The 26276-nt window shown below is 45.8% G+C and overlaps 1 protein-coding gene across 3 annotated transcripts in view; it reads left to right on the forward strand.

Annotated features, from left to right (window-relative positions):
• Window positions 1–26276, forward strand: part of WWC1 (WW and C2 domain containing 1) — a 389991-nt gene that overhangs the window by 2991 nt on the left and 360724 nt on the right. The window lies entirely within an intron of this gene.

Here is a 26276-nt window from a genome sequence, read left to right on the forward strand (position 1 = left end):
AATAAATTACACTGGTGCAGTTATAGCAAATGCGGACTAGCTCAGAAAACTGGGCCTATCAATGGCTTCATGTATCATTGGCCTCTAAAATAAATCTACTTATGTGATCTCCATTGCAACTGGATTTAGGTGTCTGCTACCTTTTTATACATTTTATCCAACACATTAACCACTTAACTGATGTTTTTTATTTTCTCCCAAAAACTGTGTATATATGTGTGTGTGTGTATGTATATGTGTGTGTATATGTATGTATGTATATATATATATATATATATATATATATATATATATATATCATTTAATAATTTTTTGTATTAGTGAAGAACATTAATTTAACCTTATCCAAAATTAAAAATAAATAAAATACTGGTTTTCTCAAACATCGGTAACATCGCGACCGCACGGGAGGGGGGGGGGGGATTCTGAAGATGATTTGGGGGGGTTGTTTTACACTTTCCCAGCGGCTGCCATTGTCTGCAGCCGCTGGGTGGGGCGTCCTGCCATGCTGACTGATCGGCCGTGATCGGTAGCACGGCAACACTGGGGGAGGGTGCAGGGAGGCAGAAGGACTTTCTGGTCCCCCTGAGAGCAGCAGCGGAGGTGCTGGTATCACTGTTAATCTGACTGGTCGCATCCTTTGCGACCAGGTCAGATAAAACACTTGCTGGCATGGTCGCATCTGATGCAGCCACGCCAGGCAAGTGGTTAACAGAAGTTTTGCTATTAGTGCATCAAGGGGCCTATGTATAATTAATCCTTATCAGTGGTGCAAGTAGACATTTTTTCTTAGTGGTACTGATAGTAAAAATGGGCGTGGTCACACAAAACTAGAGGAGTGGCTATATGACAATAGGGACATGGCCACATTATGCCACACACCATAATGCCCCTTATACATTATGCCAAACACCATAATGCCCATTACATATTATGCCACACACATTTATGCCACTGACACCATTTTACAAAAATGCCCATTATAAATTATGCCCCAGCTGTGGGCTGGTGGTACCACCACCATATTTCTTAATGGTACACTGTACCACCCCGTACCACCTTACTTTCAGCACTGATCGTGGCAGATATTTTCATGTTTAAAGAAGATATCTCCACTATGTACAAAATGTAATTAGCAGGGACATCCGCAGCAATAACGGCTGTCCATACGAGTTACTTCCCTGACATTTTGGAGTAGTCTATCACGTTTGTTAGTGTCTCATCTGGGGAATATGACACTGCTCGTGTGCACAGTATCAATTGCCGGAATCAGAGCCATATGGAGGCTTAAGGAGAGGGATTGGAAGATCTCTCACCTGTGAGTAACCCGTCATAGCGTTAAAGCAGTTTACACTATCTGAATATGATGTGAACTAATGAGGCCAAATTTTGAGTTTGGTACATAAAGGTTAGATCTGCAGCGCCAATTAGCCTTCTGCAAGAGATTTTCTGCATTAGGCCATAAAATTCTGAATTAAGAAAGTTTAGAGCGCACATAATGGAATTGCATTCTTTTTCTCTAATGCCGCTTTAAGATATGCGACCCGTGAATTTGCCGGATCTAGCAAACTGGCAAATTCCCGGCTCTCATGTTGGCGACCCTGGTCTGGAGCAGGCTCGTAGACCTGGGACTTAGTCACAAGTTGCTTTGCTTTCACACATACAGAATGGGTTGATGCGTGTATTTGTTCCATGTAAGTGTGAAAGGGGCATTAGATACGTTTTATAGCATCTAGTGCACATTTATGTAATGTGTATTTTATTTTTCAGTTCTGAATTTTAGTGATGCGTTTTATAGATCTAATGAGGAGATATGCATGACCTTATTAACATATGTATTTTCTAGCTAATCCAACTCTTTATGGTAATTATTAACTGCGAATAATACATCAGCAAAACCATACAGGAAAAGTACAATCATTGTTTAATGTATATGGATGGAATTTCTAAGTAACATATATACCATGCTGGGATACGGTCGTTAGATCGACACTCATTGGGTTGACCACTGAAGGTTGACATTGCCATTAGGTCAACATGCATTAGGTCGACAGATCAAAATGTCTACATGAGTTTTTTTTTTTTTTTTTTTTCTTTTTTTTTTTTTTTTTAAATCATTTTTTGGATTTTTTTCATACTTAACAATCCACGTGGACTACGATTTGGAACGATAACCACTATTGGTCGACAGGGTTTCTAGGTCGACATGTTCTAGGTTGACATGAGGTTTTTAAAATTTATTTAAAAAAAAAAATGTTTTTGAACTTTTTCATGCTTCACGATCCACGTGGACAACAATTGGGAATGGTAACCTATGCTGAGCGCAGCGGTAGCAGAGCGAGGCACCTTGCCCGAAGCATGGCGAGCCATACGAGGGGACACGGTCCACTAATTGGGGTTCCCCGTCACTTTACGGAGAAAACAACACCAAAAAAAAAAGTAAGAAAACTCATGTCGACCTTTTGATCTGTCCACCTAACGCCCATGTTGACATAATGGCAATGTCGACCTTATGAGTGTCGGCCTAAGATGGATCGACCCAACGACCCATACCCAACATGCTTTGGATTGCTTATATTGTAATAAAACAAGCCCATTTCCTGATGAGCCACAGCATCTTATGTCAGTGACCCCTGCAGTTATCTCATCACTACCTCTGCAAGCCCACATCTGGACACTAACTTATCCTACTTTACTGCTTGCTATATTTTATATAAAAGTTCTTAAGGACCTCAATCCCTTGAGAGCAGACTGGTCATTGACCGAAATAGGGGTGATTACAACTAGGCCCTACTTTTCCTACCAGGGGCGTAATCGGTACTTTGTGGGCCCCATAGCAACACTTTGAAGGGGCCCCGGTCTCAATGCTTCTAGAGAGACACCTGCCCGCAGCAGTTGTTAATCTTATGCCCCATAATATACAGTAGGTGGCACACATTTCAGCATGCACTTTCTGTGGCTCTATGGTGGTAAAGGAGCAACTCGGATACATTTTAGCATTTGCCTGGTAGAGCCCTTTTAAGAGGTAACATGTACAGTACTACTAATTATAAAATACTTGTGAGCTTTCCTTGAACACTGTTCTTTTTATTACATTTGCAGTTATCCAGTTTTTTGGAGATATTAAACGTCAGGCAATTTGTCAGGCTACTCGCGTTATAGTATATTCAATTAAAGTCGGATCCATTCCGACATGTATTTGTCGGAATGGATCCGACAACCCCTATTCAATCCCATCTAAAATTTGACTTTTTCATGTCGAATTTAGATGGGACGCAGAGGAGGAGAAGGGAGGCGAGCCGCGGGGGGACAGCCGACGGGCCTACAGGGAGATCAGCGCTACGGAGTAGTGCTGCAGCAGGATGTCACTCAGCCGCCCGGCCTTACGGCAGCTTCCACCCGGCTCCAGCAGCATGCTGGAGCCGAGTGGAAGCTGCCGTGAGGTCGGGCGGCTGAGTGACATCCAGCTGCAGCGCTACTGTAGCGCTGAACTCCCTGTATACCCGTATGCCCGCCCGCTGAACTCTCTGTATGCCCGCCGGCTGTCCCCCATTTCCCTGCGGCTGTCCCCCATCTCCCTGCGGATTCGACCTTAAAAAGCCGAAAACTGACGTCTTTTCGACAGATGGCAGTTTTCGACTTCAATTGAATATACCCATATATATATATATATATACAGCTGCTGCTGGAGTTGTGTGTATTCTTTGCAAAAAAGAGCAACAGGAGAGTATGATGCAGGTGCATCACCCAAACGCAAAGTTCACATGTGGGTTTTGCAGTAGTATCCTCGGGTGTGGTATGTAAGGTCGACAGGTCAAAAGGTCGTTATGAGTTTTAGTTTTTTTGGTGTCGTTTTCTCCGTACAGTGACCGGGAACCCTAATTAGTGCACTGTGTCCCCTCGCATGGCTCGCGAAGGTGCCTCGCTCTGCTACCGCTGCGCTCAGCACAGGTTACTGTTCCCAATTGTAGTCCACGTGGATCGTGAAGCATGAAAAAGTTCAAAAGAAGAAAAAAAAATGTGAAAAACTCGTGTCTGCCTAGAACATGTCAACCTAGAAACCCTGTCGACCAATAGTGGTCGGCCTAAAGACTGGATCCCGTATCCTCTCTTGGAGACCTCTTCTCCTCATTTTCACCAGTATGTGATTTCCAGGGATGTAGTAAGTACTTTGTGGGCCCCATAGCAACATTTTGAAGAGGCCCCTGGCCCAGTACTTCTAAAGAGACGCCTTCCCGCAGCAGTTGTTAATTTTATGCCCCATAATGGTGTCCTAGTTTATTTTATGAACCATAGTTTTGCCCTAGTTCACATTGTCATATTAGAGGGCTTCCAGTACATGTTATGCAACATAGTACCCCCAATTCACATTATGCCAGTTCATATAATGCCAATCTATAGTGCCTTCACTTCCTACTGTGCCACATTACACTGCCCCATTTCATATTATGTAAGAGTATAGTGCCCTTATGTTAATTTTTTACCACATTACAATGCGCAAGTCCAGGGACATAACTAGATCTATTGTAGGCCCCAAGGCAAAAGTTTATAAGTGCCTCTATGTATCACCCAATGGGGAAAAATGTATATAACTCCATTGCAGCTGCACTCCCATGTGCCTATGGTAGCTGTGCCCTTGGTTCCTGCTAATAGATAGTTGATTTTATTGAACACTTTGGCCTGGAGGTCTTTAATTTAAGTCCACAATGATGTCTTTCACTCCGCTGCTTCAAGTTTTTATTATTCGGAGGAGGGTACATCAGGGACACAGTGACTGACCGTTTGGCAGACTTGCTATGCAGAATTGCACTGTGGGTTGTAGTTGAGTTGTATACAAAAGCAGGGCTTTCCAAGTAACACAAATGACACCAGCTATCATCTCCTATTAGGACTCGTCCTAAGATGCGGTAGCTTCAGATGCCTGTTTTGAACTGGAAAGTTAATACTTGACGACTTATGTTGCTGTAAATGTACATTTTAGTCTGAACAATGTCTTTTAATTTCATAGTTCAGATCTGAAAGCTTTAGGGGCCCATTTAATAACTACCCTAATTACCAGCAGTATCTTTTCATTATATCGCAGTGATACTAACGAATATGCCGTTGTGTGTAACATAATTTAACTTTCTGGTGTGTTCAGAGTGGTTTTGCTTGCAGTCTGCCGCTGCCTGTTGTGGCCTGCGCAATGGCTAATCTGCACATGCGCATTAAGGCCCATATAGACGGGCCGATGTGGGAGAGATGTGTGCTGAGCGAACCGCTCAGCACACATCTCTCCCACCGCTTAGCACAGCACGATGTGTGCTGAGCGTGCGGGGGCAGACGGGGGGGCCGCTCATTTCTCATGGCGGGTGAAGTGAGCGACCCACTAGATTGGCCTGCATGCTAGCACTAGCGATGTGCGGGGCTGCGCATCGCTATCGCTGTAGGGGGTACATACAGAGCGATAATGCTTAAATTCTAAGCAATCTAGTCAGATTGCTTAGAATATCGCTCCGTGAGTACCCCCCTTTACAGTTTCTCCTGACGGGGACTTGGCAATGCCTGGAAGGCATTGCTAAAACTGGAAAGGCTGTTGCTGGGTTCCCATTGCCGGCAATGGGACTATATCGTTATCACCATCTATAGATGGTGTAAGCAGTACAGTGACAAACAACGGGTAAGATAAGCTTACCGTTGCTTGTTAAATACTAAAAGGGGTTACGTCAAATTATTAAATAGGACCCTTATTCTTGAAGTTAATGATCTTTCGGGTCAATTCAATACTGTGCGGATTTAATTGTGTCGGGAGGGTGCTCCTGGAGCTATTCAATCCAGCATGATACTGTTCCTGACTAGAGTATTTCTTCACGCACCCCTCCGGGGAGTGCGAGCAGAAATCTGACAAAACCAGTCCTCAATGCTGTTTTGTGACCTAGCTCCGTGCAAGGCAGTTTAGATGGAGAATGCCCGTTCTTGTGACTGAACACCTTGTTTAGTCCGGGAGTATGGGCATTCTCCGATTTAGCATCGCGAGGAATTGAATTATCTTTTTTTAAATTTATTCATTACATAGTACTACATGCTAGGACTCTCTACAGAATTGCTCTAGATTTATAGGTGTATATGTTGTATGCCTGTGGATGAATATCTCATTATCACACATGTCACAGAACCTCATCCTTTGAGGACATTATGTAACAGTGTGTACTTAGGAGTTTGTAATACTTCTTAACTTCATTTAATCAATTCTTCCTGACTGAAGCAAACAATTTCTTTTATGTTATAGATGTTTGACTCAGTGAGTAACTATGTGAAATATTGCATAACTGGGCTGTTTCACTGCTTTGGGTGTGATTGACAAAACTCTTTTATTAGGTCATATCACCGGGGGGCATTCCAGTCTGTAACACAGTAAACAAGTATCAGAACTCTGACCAGACTATTCAGATATCACCATGTTATATTAAATATTCATGGGAAGTCTTTTTTTTTTTTTTTTTGAAATCCTATAATGTAGGAACATGCTTGTTTGTTATAAGAGTATTCCCATTCTTCTTACTACTTTCATCGCCTACAAATGTTAGCTCTGACAATAATGCCTACGGGGTGTTTGACTCAATTACTTGACACTCTGAGCAAAAGGTACCTGTCACTTTCTCATGGTTTGTGATAGTGAACATGAGTTAGATTCTGAAGACGCAAGTGCTTGCTGCTTAATACTTATGTACCCAGAAACTGTGTCACATTAGAGGCAGCTCACAAGTAGCAACCTTTTAGATGTGCCTAGTTTCTGTAGCTCTCCCTCAGTCTTCTGGGCCACGAAGTAGGCCTACCTGCATAGAAACCAGATCAAACTTAAAGGATGTTTTGTGGGATGTCCATTTTGTTTGAAACATGTACCAGTCTGAAGCTGCCACAAACTGTGCATATTACAGGTGATGTATAATCTCTATCAGGTTGTTCCGTGTGTGCTCCTGCACAGCATCCCTGGCACTTTGCTACAACCAGCCAGTTACATAAAGTAGCTGAAAGGCTCTTAAGAGCAGACCTCTAATCCCCCTTTTCCGACTGCCTGAGGCGGTTCGCACACGGGAGCCTGTGACGGGAACTCCCAGTGTGCGACCCGCCTCAGACGCCCTGCTACCGCTGACCTCAACCCGGCATATTGCTGGGCTGGTGACGTCAGCGGTGACGCGGTAGGGGCAGGGCTTGGAGATCACATGATCTCCAAGCACCGCCCTTACACAGAGAGTGAACGGGAAATGGGTCGCATCGGCCCAGCTCCCGTTCACACTGCACCGCGATCCCGGTTCAAGACGTGTTCAACCCTGCTCACGACCAGGGTTGAAATACTGGGTCACTCGACCCGGTATTTTAACCCTTGCACATTTTCAGACTGCACCTGAACACGGGTTATGCGTGCTCATGTGCCCATAACCCGTGTTCATAGGTGGCGGTCTGAAAGGGGTATAAGGGAAGTCGATTTTTGTTAAAAATAATGATACATGTTACTACATTGCGCAGCAGATGTACTAAGCCTTGAAAAGTGATAAATTGCACGGTGATAAAGTACCAGCCAACCAGCTCCTAACAACTCCTAATGTTACAGGCTGGGTTTGAAAAATGACAGCTGGTTGGCTGGTAATTTATCACTGTGCAAATGATCACTTTTCAAGGCTTAGTACATCTGGCCCTGCATGAGCTTTCCATAATCCACAATTGCCCTACTGGGAGAAGAAAGTCGTCAATGCACTTTGCACACTACTTATCTCTGCTGCAGCATTTGTGATGTATAAAACTAGAGATATAACTTTACATTTATTATATAGTGTGCGTAAAAGTAAAACCATGCTCATTGTACTGTTAACATTGCCTTTGTTGTCAATATTTGCTTCTTCCTGTAATCAAATGACCTCTATAGTTACCAGAACAGTAGTCCAAACAATATCCATCATAATCTTTATTCCAGTGCTTTCACTTGTTACACTACAGAGCATTTCAATCCTGCAGAGAAAACCTAGTATACAACTCCTGAATGTTGGACTCTAGCTACTGGCCTGGCATGGATGTTCTCTACCCTAACCCCCAGCAGTGGGTGCATACCCTCCAACATTTTACACATAAAAACCGGTACAAATTAAGAAAGGGGGTGTGGCCACGGGTAAAGGGGGTGGCGTGGCCACGTCCCCTTTCTTATACTTTCAATGTAAATTTGGAGAGTCAAAGATCGGTACAAAGACCTTTTTGGTAGGTACAAACCATAAAAAAAAAAAAAAAAAAAAGGTAATGGGCGGGATTTGCTATAAGCAATCGCCGCCTACCGCAGCGATACTAATCGCATATGTACTAACATATGCGATTAGTATCGCAATGCGGTATAGGAGGCCCCCCGCGATGATATCGGCGGGGGTCTCCGTCACCTCCCAGACTCTGGAGGTGACGTGTGCAGGGAGTCCCCGGGCTCCTCCTCCTCCCCCCTGCAGCCGGAAGGAGACAAGGCTGTGATGCGGGGGAGAAGGAGGAGGGGGCCGCACCAGCAGGCAGCAGCAGCTCTGGTATGCCGGGGGGGTCATCGTGATGCGGCGTGGGGCGGCGGCGACGGTAATAATCCTATAGGCTTCTATAGGGTATCGCCATAAAAAGATGGCGATACCCTATGAGGCGAAAACGCGGCGGTCGGGAGTTAGTACATATGAAAATGCGGTAAAACGGGGGTTTTACTGCATTTTCCCTTTAGTAAATCCCGCCCAATGTACCTGCCAAAAAGGTACAGTTGGAGGGTATGTGGGTGTATACTGTAATATTAAAAGATATGAAAAGAAAATACAGTTGACAGAAAAGATAACTACAGTCTTAATATAGAAATATTCACCTCCTTCAAGTGTGGAATTATGTATTTTGGTGGAATTTTGCTTTTGTGGCCCCCATTGTACCCCAACTATACCATACATCAAATCAAACTGACACCAGCCTCATCCCATTGGTTTTTATTCCACTAAGTGGCTGATTTGGTGGGGGTGTTTGGAGTGATCACTCCAGTCCCTATCAGGTGCGGACCGTCTGAAACTGCATACTACATGGAAGTGCATAGCGGCCAGTAGAAGCCTGAATGCCTTCTCTGATTGCATGTTAGCACATTGTAGCAACTGGGCAGCTTGGTTGGTTGAACGTATCTAGTATTCTTCTCTTAGGAAAATAGAATGTGTAAACACATTAATGCATACAATGCTTACCTGCCACTACCCTTAGGAGTGTATCCTTGTTTAGGCGTAGTTATGAAATTCCACTTTAAGTATGTCACAGATGGGAGAATTTTAATTGCGTTTTGTAGTGTCCAGTAAAACAGCACTGAAGGCAGCTTTTATAACCGTTGTGTGCAGTAGTCTATACTCCTGTAATGCCTCTGACGACAATGTAGAGAACAAGTTTATTTCAAGTGCTAAATAATATAGTTTATGGTAAGCCTGAGATTCAGATAATATATGGAGGCATATTTATATACACAAAGCTAGGTGCTGCCTGCCATTTGTCAGAACACAGTACATGCAAGTATCTTAAGGCATTTATAGCTTTAGAGTAGGTGAGAAAAGGATATACTTGCTTATGAGAGGTTTATGACCAGATGTATAAAGCATTATATGGTCATACAAAGCCTGTACTGTTGGATTTAAACTTTTTAATGTAGTCTGGTAATATGTGACTTTGGGTTATATGCATCAAACTCTTTCTTTCTCTTTTTTTTTTTAATATACTTAAGTCATGTGAAAGTTATAGTTTCAGCATGGTATTACAGATGTGTCCTAATATATCTTGCTTCAATATGCCATGTAGTGGGAGGCGTCGGGTGTATTTTGTCCGAAAATGCATCTTATTCGCAAAATTAAGCAAATGTGATGCACAAGCATCTTATGCTCATTAAATGATATGCGGCATGCCTATGTTCTGTGGCTGTAACTGCACAGAGAATATAGGAGAAATGTACCATTTTCGTATGCAGATACAGCTGCAGTCACACACAGAATATAGGCATGCCGCATATCATTTTCTCTAACGTCCTAGTGGATGCTGGGAACTCCGTAAGGACCATGGGGAATAGCGGGCTCCGAAGGAGGCTGGGCACTCTAGAAAGATCTTAGACTACCTGGTGTGCACTGGCTCCTCCCACTATGACCCTCCTCCAAGCCTCAGTTAGATTTCGTGCCCGGCCGAGGTTGGATGCACACTAGGGGCTCTCCTGAGCTCTTAGAAAGTTATAGTCTTAGAATTTGTTCTTTTCAGTGAGACCTGCTGGCAACAGGCTCACTGCAGCGAGGGACTAAGGGGAGAAGAAGCGAACTCGCCTGCTTGCAGCCGGATTGGGCTTCTTAGGCTACTGGACACCATTAGCTCCAGAGGGATCGACCGCAGGCCCAGCCTTGATGTTCGGTCCCGGAGCCGCGCCGCCGTCCCCCTTACAGAGCCAGAAGCAAGAAGATGGTCCGGAAAATCGGCGGCATGAAGACTCAGTCTTCACCAAGGTAGCGCACAGCACTGCAGCTGTGCGCCATTGCTCCTCTCACACACTTCACACTCCGGTCACTGAGGGTGCAGGGCGCTGGGGGGGGCGCCCTGAGGCAGCAATAAAAACACCTTGGCTGGCTAAAATACCTCAATATATGGCCCCAGGGGCTATATATGAGGTAAATACCCCTGCCAGAATTCCATAAAAAACGGGAGAATAGGCCGCGAAAAAGGGGCGGAGCCTATCTCCTCAGCACACTGGCGCCATTTTTCCCTCACAGCTCGGCTGGAGGGAAGCTCCCTGGCTCTTCCCTGCACAGTAAGAGGGAAAAGAGAGGGGGGGCATTAAAATTGGCACTGTATACAGTATATTATATAAAAGCTATTAGGGACATAACTCAGTTAGTCCCTGTATATATATAGTGCTCTGGTGTGTGCTGGTATACTCTTACTCTGTCCCCCCAAAGGGCTTTTGTGGGTCCTGTCCTCGTTTAGAGCATTCCCTGTGTGTCTGCGGTGTGTCGGTACGGCTGTGTCGACATGTTGAATGAGGAGGCTTATATGGTGACAGAACAGAGGCCGATATATGTGATGTCGCCCCCTGTGGGGCCGACACCAGAGTGGATGGATGGGTGAAAGGTATTAACCGACAGTGTCAACTCCTTACATAAAAGGGTGGATGACGTAACAGCTGTGGGACAGCCGGCTTCGCAGCCCGCGCCTGCCCAGGCGTCTCAAAGGCCATCAGGGGCTCAAAAACGCCCGCTCTCTCAGATGGCAGACACAGATGTCGACACGGAGTCTGACTCCAGTGTCGACAAGGTGGAGACATATACACAATCCACTAGGAACATCCGTGACGTGATCCCGGCAATAAAAAATGTGTTATACATTTCTGACTTTAACCCAAGCACCTCTAAAAATGGGTTTTAGGTTAGGGGAGAAAAAACAGGCAGTGTTTTGTTCCCCCATCAGATGAATAAATGAAGTGTGTGAAAGCGTGGGTTCCCCCGTTAAGAAACTGGTAATTTATAAAAAGTTACTGATGGCGTACCCTTTCCCGCCAGGTGGATAAGTTACGCTGGGAGATATCCCCTAGGGTGGATAAGGCGCTCACACGTTTGTCAAAAAAGGTGGCACTGCCGTCTTGGGATACGGCCACTTTAATAGGTACCTGTTGATAAAAAACAGGAGGCTATCCTGAAGTCTGTATTTACACACTCAGGTACTAGACTGAGACCTGCAGATAGTGCTGCTGCAGCGTGGTCGGTGACCCTGTCAAACAGGGATACTAGTTGGCAAACATAAAAACATATTAAAGACGTCGTCTTATATATGGGGGATGCACAGAGGGATATTTTGCCGGCTGGCATCCAAAATAAATGTAATGTCCATTCTGTCAGGAGGGTATTAGAGACCTGTCACTGGACAGGTGATGCTGACTTAAAAAGCGCATAGAGAGCCTTATAAGGGTGAGGAATTATTTGGGGATGGTCTCTGGGACCTCGTATCCACAGCAACTGCTGGGAAGAAATAATTTTACCTCAGGTTTCCTCACAGACAAAGGTACAGTCCTTTCGGCTTCAGAAAAGCAAGCGGGTCAAATGGCGCTTCCTTTCTGTACAGAGACAAGGGTAGAGGGAAAAAAGCTGCACCAGTCAGCCTGTTCCCAGAATCAAGATTCTTCCCCCGCCTCCTGTGAGGCCACACCATGACGCGGGTGCTCCACAGGTGTAGCCAGGTACGGTGGGGGGCCGTCTCAAAAATTTCAGCAATTAGTGGGCTCGCTCACAGGTGGATCCCTGTTTCTTTCAAGTAGTATTTCAGGGGTACAAGCTGGAATTCGAGATGTCTCCCCCCAGCCGTTTTCCTAAAATATGCCTTGCTGACAACTCCCTCAGGCAGGGAGGCTGTGTTAGAGGCAATTAATAAGCGGTATTCCCAGCAGGTAATACTCAAGGTGCCCCTACTTCAACAAGGACGGGGTTACTATTCCACACGGGTTGGGGTACCGAAACCGCATGGTTCGGTGTGACCCATTTTATATTTAAAATCCTTGAACACAAAAATTCAAGTTCAAGATGGAATCGCTCAGGGCGGTTATTCCAAGTCTGGACGAGGGGGATTACATGGTATCCTGGGACATCAAGGACGCTTACCTGCATGTCCCCATTTACCATCCTCGCCAGGAGTACCTCAGATTTGTGGTACAGGATTACCATTACCAAGTCCAGACACTGCCGTTTGGACTGTACATGGCACCGAGGGTGTTTTATCAAGGTAATGGCCGAAATGTTGATACTCCTTCAAAAAAAGGGAGTTGTAATTATCCCGTACTTGGACAATCTCGTTATAAGGGCGAGGTCCAAGGAGCAGTTGGTAGTCGGGGTAGCACTATTTTGGAAAGTGCTACAACAGCATGGTTGGATTCTAAACAGTCCAAAGTCACAGCTGGTTCCTATGACACGTCTACTGTTCCTGGGGATGGTTCTGGACATAAACCAGAAATAGTGTTTCTCCCGGAGGAGAAAGCCAAGGAGTTGTCATCTCTAGTCAGAGACCTCCTGAAGCCAAAATAGGTAGCGGTGCATCATTGCACGCGAGTCCTGGGAAAAATGGTAGCTTCCTACGAAGCAATCCCATTAGGCAGGTTCCATACAAGAACTTTTCAGAGGGACCTGTTGGACAAGTGGTCCGGATCGCATCTTCCGATGCATAGGCTGATAACCCTGTCTCCAAGGACCAGGGTATCTCTACTGTGGTGGCTGCAGAGTGCCCATCTTCAAGAGGGCCGCAGGTTTGGCATACAGGACTAGGTCCTAGTGACCATGGATTCCAGCCTTTGAGGCTGGGAGGCAGTCACACAGGGAAGAAATTTCCAGGGACTTTGGTCAAGTCAGGTTATTTCCCTACACATAAATATTCTGGACCTGAGGGCCATTTACAATGCCCTGAGGCCGGCAAGGCCTCTGCTTCAAAACCAGCCGGTACTGATCCAATCAGACAACATCACGGCAGTCGCCCATGTAAACCAACAGGGCGGCACAAGAAGCAGGATGGCGATGGCAGAAGCCACAAGGATTCTCCGATAGGCGGAAAATCATGTGTTAGCACTGTCAGCAGTGTTCATTCCCGGAGTGGACAACTGGGAAGCAGATCTTCTCAACAGACACGACCTCCACCCGGGAGAATGGGGACTTCCTCCAGAAGTCTTCCAATAGGATTGTACACCATTGGGAAAGGCCACAGGTGGACATGATGGCGTCCCGCCTCAACAAAAAGCTATAAAAGATATTGCACCGGGTCAAGGGACCCTCAGGCGATAGCTATGGACGCTCTGGTAACACCGTGGGTGTACCAGTCGGTTTATGTGTTCTCCCCTCTGCCTCTCATACCAAAGGTACTGAGAATAATAAGAAGGCGAGGAGTAAGAACGATACTCGTGGATGGCCAAGAAGAGCTTGGTACCCAGAACTTCAAGAATTTATATCAGAGGACCCATGGCCTCTGCCACTCAGACAGGACCTGCGGCAGCAGGGGCCCTGTCTGTTCCAAGACTTACCGCGGCTGCGTTTGTCGGCATGGCGGTTGAACGCCGGATCCTGAAGGAAAAGGGCATTCCGGAGGAAGTCATTCCTATGCTTACTAAAGCCAGGAAAGAGGTTACAGCAACTCATTATCACCGCATATGGCGAAAATATGTTGCATGGTGTGAGGCCGAAAGGGCCCCAACAGAGGAATTTCAACTAGGTCGATTTCTGCATTTCCTGCAAGCAGGAGTGACTATGGGCCTTAAATTGGGTTCCATTAAGGTACAGATCTCGGCTCTGTCGATTTTCTTTCAAAAAGAACTAGCTTCAGTACCTGAAGTTCAGACATTTATAAAAGGAGTGCTGCAGAGTCAGCCCCCGTTTGTGCCTCCTGTGGCACCTTGGGATCTCAACGTGGTGTTGAGTTTCTTAAAATCACATTGGTTTGAACCACTAAAAACCGTGGATCTGAAATATCTCACGTGGAAGGTGGTTATGTTATTGGCCTTGGCTTCTGCCAGGCGAGTATCAAAGTTGGCGGCTTTGTCTTGTAAAAGCCCTTATTTGATTTTTCATATGGATAGGGCAGAATTGAGGACTCGTCCCCAGTTTCTCCCAAAGGTGGTGTCAGCGTTTCACCTGAACCAGCCTATTGTGGTGCCTAGGCTACTAGGGACTTGGAGGACTCCAAGTTGCTAGACGTTGTCAGGGCACTGAAAATATATGTTTCCAGAACGGCTAGAGTCAGAAAATCTGACTCGCTGTTTATCCTATATGCACCTAACAAGCTGGGTGCTCCTGCTTCTAAGCAGACTATTGCTCGTTGGATTTGTAGTACAATTCAGCTTGCACATACTGTGGCAGGCCTGCCACAGCCAAAATCTGTCAATGCCCATTCCACAAGGAAGGTGGGCTCATCTTGGGCGGCTGCCCGAGAGGTCTCGGCTTTACAACTTTACCGAGCAGCTACTTGGTCAGGGGCAAACACGTTTGCAAAATTCTACAAATTTGATACCCTGGCTGAGGAGGACCTGGAGTTCTCTCATTCAGTGCTGCAGAGTCATCCGCACTCTCCCGCCCGTTTGGGAGCTTTGGTATAATCCCCATGGTCCTTACGGAGTTCCCAGCATCCACTAGGACGTTAGAGAAAATAAGAATTTACTCACCGGTAATTCTATTTCTCGTAGTCCGTAGTGGATGCTGGGCGCCCATCCCAAGTGCGGTTTATCTGCAATACTTGTACATAGTTATTGTTAACTAAATCGGGTTATTGTTGAGCCATCTGAGAGGCTCTATTGTTTCATACTGTTAACTGTGTTTCATATCACGAGTTGTACGGTGTGATTGGTGTGGCTGGTATGAGTCTTACCCGGGATTCAAAATCCTTCCTTATTGTGTACGCTCGTCCGGGCACAGTACCTAACTGAGGCTTGGAGGAGGGTCATAGTGGGAGGAGCCAGTGCACACCAGGTAGTCTAAGATCTTTCTAGAGTGCCCAGCCTCCTTCGGAGCCCGCTATTCCCCATGGTCCTTACGGAGTTCCCAGCATCCACTACGGACTACGAGAAATAGAATTACCGGTGAGTAAATTCTTATTTTAATTAGCAGAAGCTGCTTGTGCATCCTATTTGCATAATTTTGCAAATAGGACACATTTTAGTGGAAAAAGTTACTACCGAGTCACGTTACAGCATGTCTTTACTAGAAAGGCTGTTTAACCTGCAGGGAGGCTAGATGTCAGTGAACACAACAAATAATTGGAGCTGGGTATCAATAGCCAAATGCATAATTCTCCTGCAAAAGGCTAGTTAGCTCTTCAGATCACCGTCCCCATTATTCTTATTGGGGACTTCAGTCTCGCCTCTATTTACCAAGCTCCAAAAAGCATAGCCTTTCGGAACTTGTTCCTGAAGACGAGCATCATTCTTAGATGCCATTTTAAGCCTAAGGAGGCATTTTATGGAGTAAAGGGATTGTGCAGTCTCTCTCCCCCAGCCCTTGGCCTCCGGTGAAGACTCTCGGAATATGATACTGTGTCAGAAAATGTGAAGTCTTTCAAATACATGAAAAGCAACTCCATTGTGCCATTATTCCTGTTACAGTATGGAATGATAATTGTGGCTGTGCTGCAATTATTAATAGCCTTTGCCTTCTAAACTTGCCCAGCCAGGAATTCATTGTAAAATATTCATACAGTAAGTGTACCAGTTCTTGTCCTAAGGGGAGTCTCGGTGGGGTTAGTCAAATTGTACTTCTTCTTCTTCTTATTATCCTTTATTTATATGGCGCCACAAGGATTCCGCAGCGCCCAATTACATAGTACATAAATAATCAAACAGGAAAACAGCAACTTACAGTTGATGACAGTATAGGACAAGTACAGGGTAAATAAACATAGTTACATCAGCAGATGACACTGGAATAAGTATCAGGTGGCAGAAGACTGCTGGATTTGGTGCAGTTGAAGATTATTAAAGTAAGAAAGGATAAGCACATGAGGGAAGAGGGCCCTGCTCGTGAGAGCTTACATTCTAGAGGGGAGGGGTAGACAGACAGGGGTGACACAGATGGGGTACATAGAGAGACTTCTAAAGAATTACACAGCATTCAGCTCTAGCATAATCATTTTTGAAGCACACAAGTATTGCTTTGTGTTTATGGTGCATTGTGTTGCAGGAGAGTCTCTTTTTTTCACTGGTATTTTGATTCTTTTATTTCTCCATGGCATAAGGAATGCGTTAGGCTGATAAATGGTTAACCAAGTTGTTTTCTTTTTTATGGTCTGAATGAATGATTAGTCCAGCTCTGCAAAGGATTTGTACATTCTTGGCATAGCCTACAGTGGTATGTGGACTTGTTGACCACAGGTTCTGTCTGCTGGGGGTATAAAATAAAATGTAGTGCTTCTCCCACAGCAATAGGGCTGAAGTAAGGCAAATGTAATAAATCATGTCAGCTTTTCCTGCTGCTGATTCATATTTATTAATATCAAATCTGTACATATGTTCTTTTCCAAAAATATGTTAAACTTGCTAATACTAGACAAAAGTCAACCACATACAGGTAAAACTCAGAAAATTATAATATCATGCAAAAGTTAAGTTTTTTTTTTCTTTCAGTAATACAAACTTAAAAGGGGAAACTAATATATTAGATACTCATTACATGCAAAGTGAGATATTTCAAGCCTTCATTTGTTATAATTGTGGCTTACAGTTTAAGAAAACCCCAAATCCAAAATCTCAGAAAATTAGAATATTACATTAAATTAAAAAAACAAAGGATTTTAAATACAGAAATGTCAGCCCTCTGAAAAGTATAATCATGCATATGTACTCGGTACTTGATTTGGGCCCTTTTACGTGAATTACTACCTCAATGCGGCGTGGCATGGATTCTATCAGCCTGTGGCACTGCTGAGATGTTATGGAAGATCAGGATGCTTCAATAGCGGCCTTCAGCTCTTCTGCATTGTTCCTTCTCATGTTTCTCATCTTTCTCTTGGCAATTTTTTTTATTTTTATTTAGTTTTAATTACTGAGGGGCTTCCACTTACATCCACCTCCCATACCCAGCTATCAGCCAGTATTACCGTTCCTCCTTTTCAAGTCTACCCTGCCCTTCTCCTGTGTGAATTTCCTGTAAGTAGTAGTAGTAATAATAATAATAATAATAATTTTATTTATATAGCGCTCTTTCTCCAATAGGACTCAAGGTGCTTAACAGATACATAGCATAATTTCTCTAACGTCCTAGAGGATGCTGGGGACTCCGTAAGGACCATGGGGAATAGACGGGCTCCGCAGGAGATAGGGCACTTTAAGAAAGACTTTGGATTCTGGGTGTGCACTGGCAAAAGTATATATGGCAAAAGTATATATACATGTACAGGTGGGCACTGTACATGTATATAAAAGAGCCCCCGCCATTTTTTAGTAAGTTTGAGCGGGACAGAAGCCTCTCCCTCAGCACTCACCAGCGCCATTTTCTCTCCACAGCACCGCTGAGAGGAAGCTCCCCGGACTCTCCCCTGCTTGGCACACGGTGTAAGGGGGTTTTAAAGTAGAGGGGGCACATTATTGGCGTTTACACATTAAGCAGCGCTACTGGGTAAACATTTTGTGTGTTTCTCCTGGGTAATATAGCGCTGGGGTGTGTGCTGGCATACTCTCTCTGTCTCTCCAAGGGGCCTCAGGGGGAACCTGTCTTCAGAAAAGAGATTCCCTGTGTGTGTGAAGTGTCGGTACGTGTGTGTCGACATGTTTGATGAGGAAGGCTCACCTAAGGAGGAGGGGGAGTGCATGATTGTCAGGTCGCCGTCGGCAATGCCGACACCGGACTGGGTTGATATGTGGAATGTCTTGAATGCAAATGTAAATTTACTGCATAAACGGTTAGACAAGGCTGAAGCTAGGGATCAGTCAGGTGATCAGACCATGCCTGTCCCTGTGGCACCAGGACCGTCTGGGTCTCAAAAACGCACCATATCCCAGATCACTGACACAGATACCGACACAGATACTGACTCTAGTGTCGACTATGAGGATGCAAAATTGCAACCAAAGGTGGCAAAAGGCATTCGTTACATGATTATGGCCAATAAGAGGTTTTGCATATCACTGAGGAACCCCCTGTCGCTGACACGAGGGTACACATGTATAAAGGGAAAAAGCCTGAGGTCACTTTTCCGTCCTCATTTGAGCTAAGCGACTTTTGCGAAAAGGCTTGGGAATCTCCAGATAGGAGACTACAAGTTCCCAAAAGGATTCTTATGGCGTATCCCTTTCCACAAAAGGACAGGATACGATGGGAATCTTCGCCTAAGGTAGACAAGGCGCTGACACGCTTATCCAAGAAGGTGGCACTGCCTTCTCAGGATACAGCTTCCCTCAAGGATCCTGCTGATCGTAAGCAGGAGGTTACCATGAAGCACATTTACACACATTCCGGTACTATCGTTAGACCGGCTATGGCATCGGCCTGGGTTTGTAGTGCTGTCGCAGCATGGACAGATTCCTTATCTACGGAACTTGACACCCTAGATAAGGATACCATTCTAATGACCCTAGAGCATATCAAAGATGTTGTTTTATATATGAGGGATGCTCAAAGAGACATTTGTTTACTAAGCTTCAGAATAAATGCTATGTCTATTTCTGCTAGGCGACTCTTGTGGACCCGACAGTGGATGGGGGATGCCGACTCAAAGCGGCATATGGAGTCGTTGCCTTACAAGGGGGAGGAGTTGTTTGGAGAAGGCCTCTCGGACCTTGTCTCTACTGCTACGGCCGGTAAATCGAATTTCTTACCTTATGTTCCCCCGCAGCATACTAAAAAGGCATCTCATTATCAAATGCAGTCCTTTCGTTCCAATAAAAGCCAGAAGGTATGGGGATCGTCCTTCCTTGCCATAGGAAAAGGCAAGGGAAAAAAGCTGCATGCAGCTAGTTCCCAGGAGCAGAAGTCCTCCCCTACATCTGCAAAGTCCACCGCATGACGCTGGGGCTTCCCGGGGGGAGTCGGCTCCAGTGGGGGCGCGTCTTCGCTTTTTCAGCCAGGTCTGGGTTCACTCACAGGTGGATCCCTGGGCTATAGAGATTGTTTCTCAGGGATACAGGCTGGAATTCGAAGACGTGCCTCGTCGCCGGTTTTTCAGATCTGCTCTTCCAGCTTCCCCGTCAGAGAGGGAGTTAGTGTTGTCTGCAATTCAAAAATTGTATCTTCAACAGGTGATAGTCAAAGTTCCTCTTCTCCAGCAAGGAAAGGGGTATTACTCAACCCTGTTTGTGGCCCCGAAACCGGACGGTTCGGTCAGGCCCATTTTGAATTTAAAATCCCTGAACTTGTACTTGAAAAAGTTCAAGTTCAAGATGGAATCGCTCAGAGCGGTCATCGCCAGCCTGGAGGGGGGGGATTGGATGGTGTCCCTGGACATAAAGGATGCATACCTTCATGTTCCGATTTTCCCTCCTCACCAGGCGTTCCTGAGATTTGCAGTACTGGACTGTCATTACCAATTTTAGACGTTGCCGTTTGGGCTTTCCACAGCCCCGAGAATTTTCACCAAGGTAATGGCGGAAATTATGGTGCTCCTGCGCAAGCAGGGGGTCACAATTATCCCATACTTGGACGATCTCCTCATAAAGGCAAGATCTCGGGAAAAGTTGCTGGACAGCGTGTCGCTGTCGGTGAGAATGTTGCAAAGGCACGGCTGGATTCTCAATATACCGAAGTCCCAGCTAGTCCCTACAACGCGTCTGACCTTTCTGGGCCTGATTCTAGACACAGACCAGAAAAAGGTTTTTCTTCCGATGGAAAAGGCTCAGGAGCTCATAGCCCTGGTCAGGAACCTATTAAAGCTAAAAAAGGTTTCAGTGCATCACTGCACGCGTGTCCTGGGGAAGATGGTGGCATCTTACGAGGCCATCCCCTTCGGAAGGTTCCATGCGAGGACCTTTCAATGGGATCTACTGGACAAATGGTCCGGGTCCCATTTACAAATGCATCAAAGGATCACCCTGTCTTCCAGAGCCAGAGTATCTCTCCTGTGGTGGCAATGCCCTACGCCAAGCGGAGGCATTGCTTCGGAACAAACCGGTTCTGATTCAGTCAGACAATGTCACAGCAGTGGCTCATGTAAACTGCCAAGGCGGCACAAGGAGCAGAGTGGCCATGGCAGAAACGACCAGGATTCTTCGCTGGGCGGAAGGCCATGTAAGCGCCCTAGCAGCAGTATTCATCCCGGGGGTGGACAACTGGGAAGTGGACTTCCTCAGCAGACACGACCTGCATCCGGGAGAGTGGGGAGTTCATCCAGAAGTCTCCCCACAGATCGTGGGTCGGTGGGGACTTCCTCAGATAGACATGATGGCGTCCCATCTCAACAAAAAGCTAAAGCGGTATTGCGCCAGGTCAAGAGACCCTCAGGCGGTAGCGGTGGACGCTCTAGTGACACCTTGGGTGTTCAGGTCGGTCTATGTGTTCCCTCCTCTACCTCTCATACCCAAGGTGTTGAGAATAATAAGACTAAGCAGAGTCAGGACAATCCTCATTGTTCCAGATTGGCCACGAAGGACTTGGTATCCGGATCTGCAAGAGTTGCTCACAGAAGATCCGTGGCCTCTTCCTCTAAGACAGGACCTACTGCAGCAGGGGCCCTGTCTGTTCCAAGACTTACCGCGGCTGCGTTTGACGGCATGGCGGTTGAACGCCGGATCCTAGCGGAAAAAGGTATTTCGGAGGAGGTCATCCCTACGCTAATAAAGGCTAGGAAGGACGTGACATTGAAACATTATCACCGTATATGGCGAAAATATGTTTCTTGGTGTGGGGCCAGGGCTGCTGCTACGGAGGAGTTCCATTTGGGTCGTCTGCTTCAATTCCTGGAAACAGGAGTGGATTTGGGCCTAAAATTAGGGTCCATAAAGGTCCAAATTTCGGCCTTGTCCATTTTCTTTCAAAAATAATTGGCTTCTCTTCCTGAAGTACAGACATTCGTGAAGGGGGTGCTGCATATTCAGCCTCCTTTTGTACCTCCGGTGGCGCTGTGGGATCTTAATGTGGTATTAAGTTTCCTCAGGTCACCTTGGTTTGAGCCACTCAAAACAGTGGAGTTGAAATATCTCACTTGGAAAGTGGTCATGTTGTTGGCCTTGGTTTCGGCAAGGCGTGTTTCGGAATTGGCAGCTTTATCACATAAAAGCCCCTGCCTGGTTTTTCACGTGGATAGGGCAGAGTTGAGGATGCGTCCTCAGTTTCTGCCAAAAGTGGTCTCATCTTTTCATGTGAACCAACCTATTGTCGTGCCTGTAGCTACACGGGACTTGGAGGATTCTGAGTCCCTGGATGTGGTCATAGCTTTGAAGATTTATGTGACCAGAACAGCTAGGATCAGGAAGACTGAAGCTCTGTTTGTTCTGTATGCAGCCAACAAAGTTGGCGCTCCTGCTTCAAAGCAGACTATTTCTCGCTGGATCTATAACACGATTCAGCAGGCGCATTCTACGGCGGGATTGCCATTGCCTAAATCGGTTAGGGCCCATTCCACTAGGAAGGTGGGCTCTTCTTGGGCGGCTGCCCGAGGGTTCTCGGCACTACAACTATGCCGAGCTGCTACTTGGTCGGGGTCAAACACCTTTGCAAAGTTCTATAAGTGTGATACCCTGGCTGAGGAGGACCTCCTGTTTGCTCAGTCGGTGCTGCAGAGTCATCCGCACTCTCCCGCCCGTTTGGGAGCTTTGGTATAATCCCCATGGTCCTTACGGAGTCCCCAGCATCCTCTAGGACGTTAGAGAAAATAAGATTTTACTTACCGGTAAATTTATTTCTCGTAGTCCGTAGAGGATGCTGGGCGCCCGTCCCAAGTGCGGACTTCTTCTGCAAGACTTGTATATAGTTATTGCTTACATAAGAGTTATGTTATAGTTTTCATCGGTTTGAACCGAGACTGTGTTGTTGTTCATGCTGTTAACTGGGTAGTTTATCACAGGTTATACGGTATGATTGGTGTGGCTGGTATGAATCTTGCCCTTGGATTAACTAAAATCCTTTCCTCGTACTGTCCGTCTCCTCTGGGCACAGTTTCCCTAACTGAGGTCTGGAGGAGGGGCATAGAGGGAGGAGCCGGGGCACACCCAGAATCCAAAGTCTTTCTTAAAGTGCCCTATCTCCTGCGGAGCCCGTCTATTCCCCATGGTCCTTACGGAGTTCCCAGCATCCTCTACGGACTACGAGAAATAGATTTACTGGTAAGTAAAATCTTATTATAGTACAGCAAATAATGAAGTACAGAACAGATTTTCATAAAATACAGAAGCATGAAGATACTAAAGGGACAATTATGGGAATGCTTGAGTAAAAAGGAAAGTCTTGAGTCTACTTTTGAAGGATTCTATAGTTGGGGCCTCTCACACTGTCCGGGGAAGTGAGTTCCATAGAGTCGGAGCCGCATGACTAAAAGATCGACCCCAGATGAATTATGGGAGATTCTAGGTACTGCTAAAAGTCCTTCATCTACAGATCGCAGTAATCGAGTGGGGCAGTAGCTGCTTCAGGTACCTTGGGCCCTGGTCATGTAGTGCTTTGAAACTCAGTAAGCCAATCTTGAAGATGATTCGCCATCTTACAGGCAGCCAGTGAAGGGAGTAGAGTATGGGTGTTATTTGGCTAGAACGGGGCTGGTTGGTTAACAGCCTGGCAGCTGTGTTTTGCACCAGCTGTAAGCGGTGCAATTCTTTTGCTGGGAGACCAAGGTAGAGGGCATTACAGTAGTCTAATCGAGATTATACAAATGCGTGGATGACTTTTGGCAGATCATTTGAGGGAATTAAGTGCTTGATTCTGGCTATGTTCCTCAGGTGAAAGAATGAGGATTTGATTGTGGCTGATATCTGATGTTTAAGTGTCAAGCCACCATCCAGGACAACGCTAAGATTCCGCACACGATCAGTGGTTTGTAATTCCGAATCCCCGAGTGTAAGTCCAGTTGGTTGGCTATGCTGCAGTCTTGTTCTTTGATGTTGCAGTCCTATCATAAGGACCTCTGTTTTATCCGGGTTCAGTCGCAGCCAATTAGCACTCATCCACTCCTGGAGTTCAGCTAGACAGCCATTTAGGGTTGCTATTGGGTTATCAGTGCCCGGAGCAAAGGACAAGTACAGTTGTGTATCATCTGCATAGCAGTGGTAGACTAGCCCATTGCGCCTGATTATTTCACCCAGCGGGAGCATGTATACTGCAAAAAGCATGGGGGATAGTATAGAACCTTGTGGGACACCACATGGCAATGGCACTGGTGGTGATGAGTATAATCCAGACGATACTCTGTGACCTGCCAGTGAGAAATGATTTGAACCAATTTAGGACTGTGCCATCCAGTCCACAAAAATGTATCAGACGCTCAATTAGAAGCCCATGGTCCACGGTATCAAATGCTGCAGAGAGATCCAGAAGGATTAATATTGAACAGTCGCCTCTATCTCTTGCCGTCAGAAGATCATTTAACACACACACACACACACACACACACACACACACACACACACACACACACACACACACACACACACACGCTGTTTCAGTGCTATGTCTTCCCCTGAATCCTGATTTTAATGGATCATAGATATCATGGGTTGTCATGCAGGTTTCCAGTTGATTTGCAACCACTTTCTCCAATAACCTTTCCTAGAAGAGGTCTAACAATTGCTTCCTTTAGGTGTCCAGGAAATATGCCTGTCTGCAAAGAGCATTGAACAATTTTTGCATAGACAGGACCAATTATATCCATACAAACCTATTAGAAGCTTGGTTGAGGCAAGGTCCAGATCACAGGTGGTGGGACGCAAAATCCGAGCAATTTCAGCAATGTCCTTTACATCCACTGGGTGAAAGCTGGTCCATGAAGGCAGGTGGCTTATATTGGCAGGTTTTGTAGTTTGACACTCCTTTGATGGCACTGTTGAGATTCCAGCCCGAATGGTGGATATTTTATCTGCAAAGAAGTTTGCAAACTCGTTGCATCTTGCCTGGGAGAGGGTTTCATCAGTCTGCAGGCATGCTGGCTTGCAAAGCATCTCCACTGTGCGGAAAAGTTGAGCTGGCCTATTGTTTGCTGCCGTGATCTCATTTGACAGAAACTGTGATTTCTTATGGGTGATTGTCGATTGATATTCTTCATTATGCTTTATTAGTTTTATTTTGTCATCCACTAGGTTAGTCTTCCTCCATCGTATTTCCAGTCTACGCCCCCTTTTCTTGAGCTCACTAACCCTTTGTCGAACCAGGGAGCTCGACGTTGTGGTTTACGAGGTCTTATACTCACAGGGGTGATAATATCAATTGCAGCCATAACATCCCTATTATTACTAGGGAACAGGGATCTTCACAGGCACCCAGTATAGCAGAGAGATCCAGATTTGCTGTTAGAGCCTGGGGAGTCATACCCCTCCTTGGACGATACCTGGTCAACTCCACGGGCAGAGATTTTATTTGAGGGGTTGCAACTGAGAACCAAAGGGCGTGGTGGTCTGACCAGATGACTGGGTTTATTTTTAGGTCAGTGACTTCTAATCCGATCTGAAAGAGAAGATCAAGAGTGTGACCACTTTTATGTGTGGCAGAAGGAATGACCTGTGTGAAGCCCAGACCATTCATTGTGCACAGGAGGTCTTGGCCAAGGCGAGAGAGCTCATCCTCTACCCATGCATTGAAATCCCCGAGGATTAGCCATCTTTGATGTTCCAGAACCAGGCCAGCAACAGTGTCTGCAATTTCTTGTAGAAATATCTTTCCATCTCCAGGGGGCCGGTAAATGAGAAGTACTCTGAAACCTAATCCTGTCGAACTCCGGGCAGCAATGCACTCAAATGAGCGAGTAGTTTCAATAGGGTGGACCCTAAGTTTAAGTTCTTTTTTGAAGCAGATGGCCACCCCTGCGGTCCAGTCTTGGGTTGTGGATGACAGAGTAGTTTGTTGGGACTGCAGCCTCCAATATAGGTGCTGCATTTTCATCTAGCCAGGTCTCTGTAATACAGGCTAGATCTGCAGATTCAATAAAGTCAGCAATTGTTGCAGTCTTGTTTCTTATAGATCTGGCATTACAAAGGACTGACCTGATTGGGCATACCAGTGTGCCTTCAGTTTTCTTTATGTTAGGTGCAGGAGCTCTAGGTATTGACCATTCTATTCTTCCAAGCACAGGGCCGTCTTTTGGGTATCGCTTCTATTTGATTGTTATTTGAAGCTGGGGGTGAGCAGGTGGGTAAAAGAGTTAGGTGGTAACCGGGGAAAAATAAGTTTCCGGCCTGCTCGCTTCCCACGAATGCGCCTGTGTTTTCTTTTAAAATTCCAAGGGATTGGAGGATAGAAGCCTGTGATGGTGCAATAGGAACTGCGGAACGTGGTGGGCGGAGTGAAAGAATGAAGCTGGAGGAATACATACGTATACATTGGGTCATCAATGACAGATTACTATAAGTATGAGCTGCAAATGATGATGAGAGAGGGAGAGAAAACTGTGTGTGTGTGTGTGTGTGTGTGTATGTGTATATATATATATATATATATACATATATATATATATATATATATATATATATACATACATTATTTGCATAGTCTACTGTGTAAAAAGTGCGAGAAGAGCTGCCCTTTGTGACTACCGCCGGTCCCTGGAGTTCTGGGTTCATGTCCCGGGAGTCCATCTGCGCACGTTCAGTGACGCTGCGGGGTGTGCTGGGATGGGACCAAATCGGATACCTCTGACTG

Source organism: Pseudophryne corroboree, chromosome 6 (genome assembly GCF_028390025.1).
Source record: "Pseudophryne corroboree isolate aPseCor3 chromosome 6, aPseCor3.hap2, whole genome shotgun sequence".
NCBI classification, from domain to species: Eukaryota; Metazoa; Chordata; class Amphibia; order Anura; family Myobatrachidae; genus Pseudophryne; species Pseudophryne corroboree.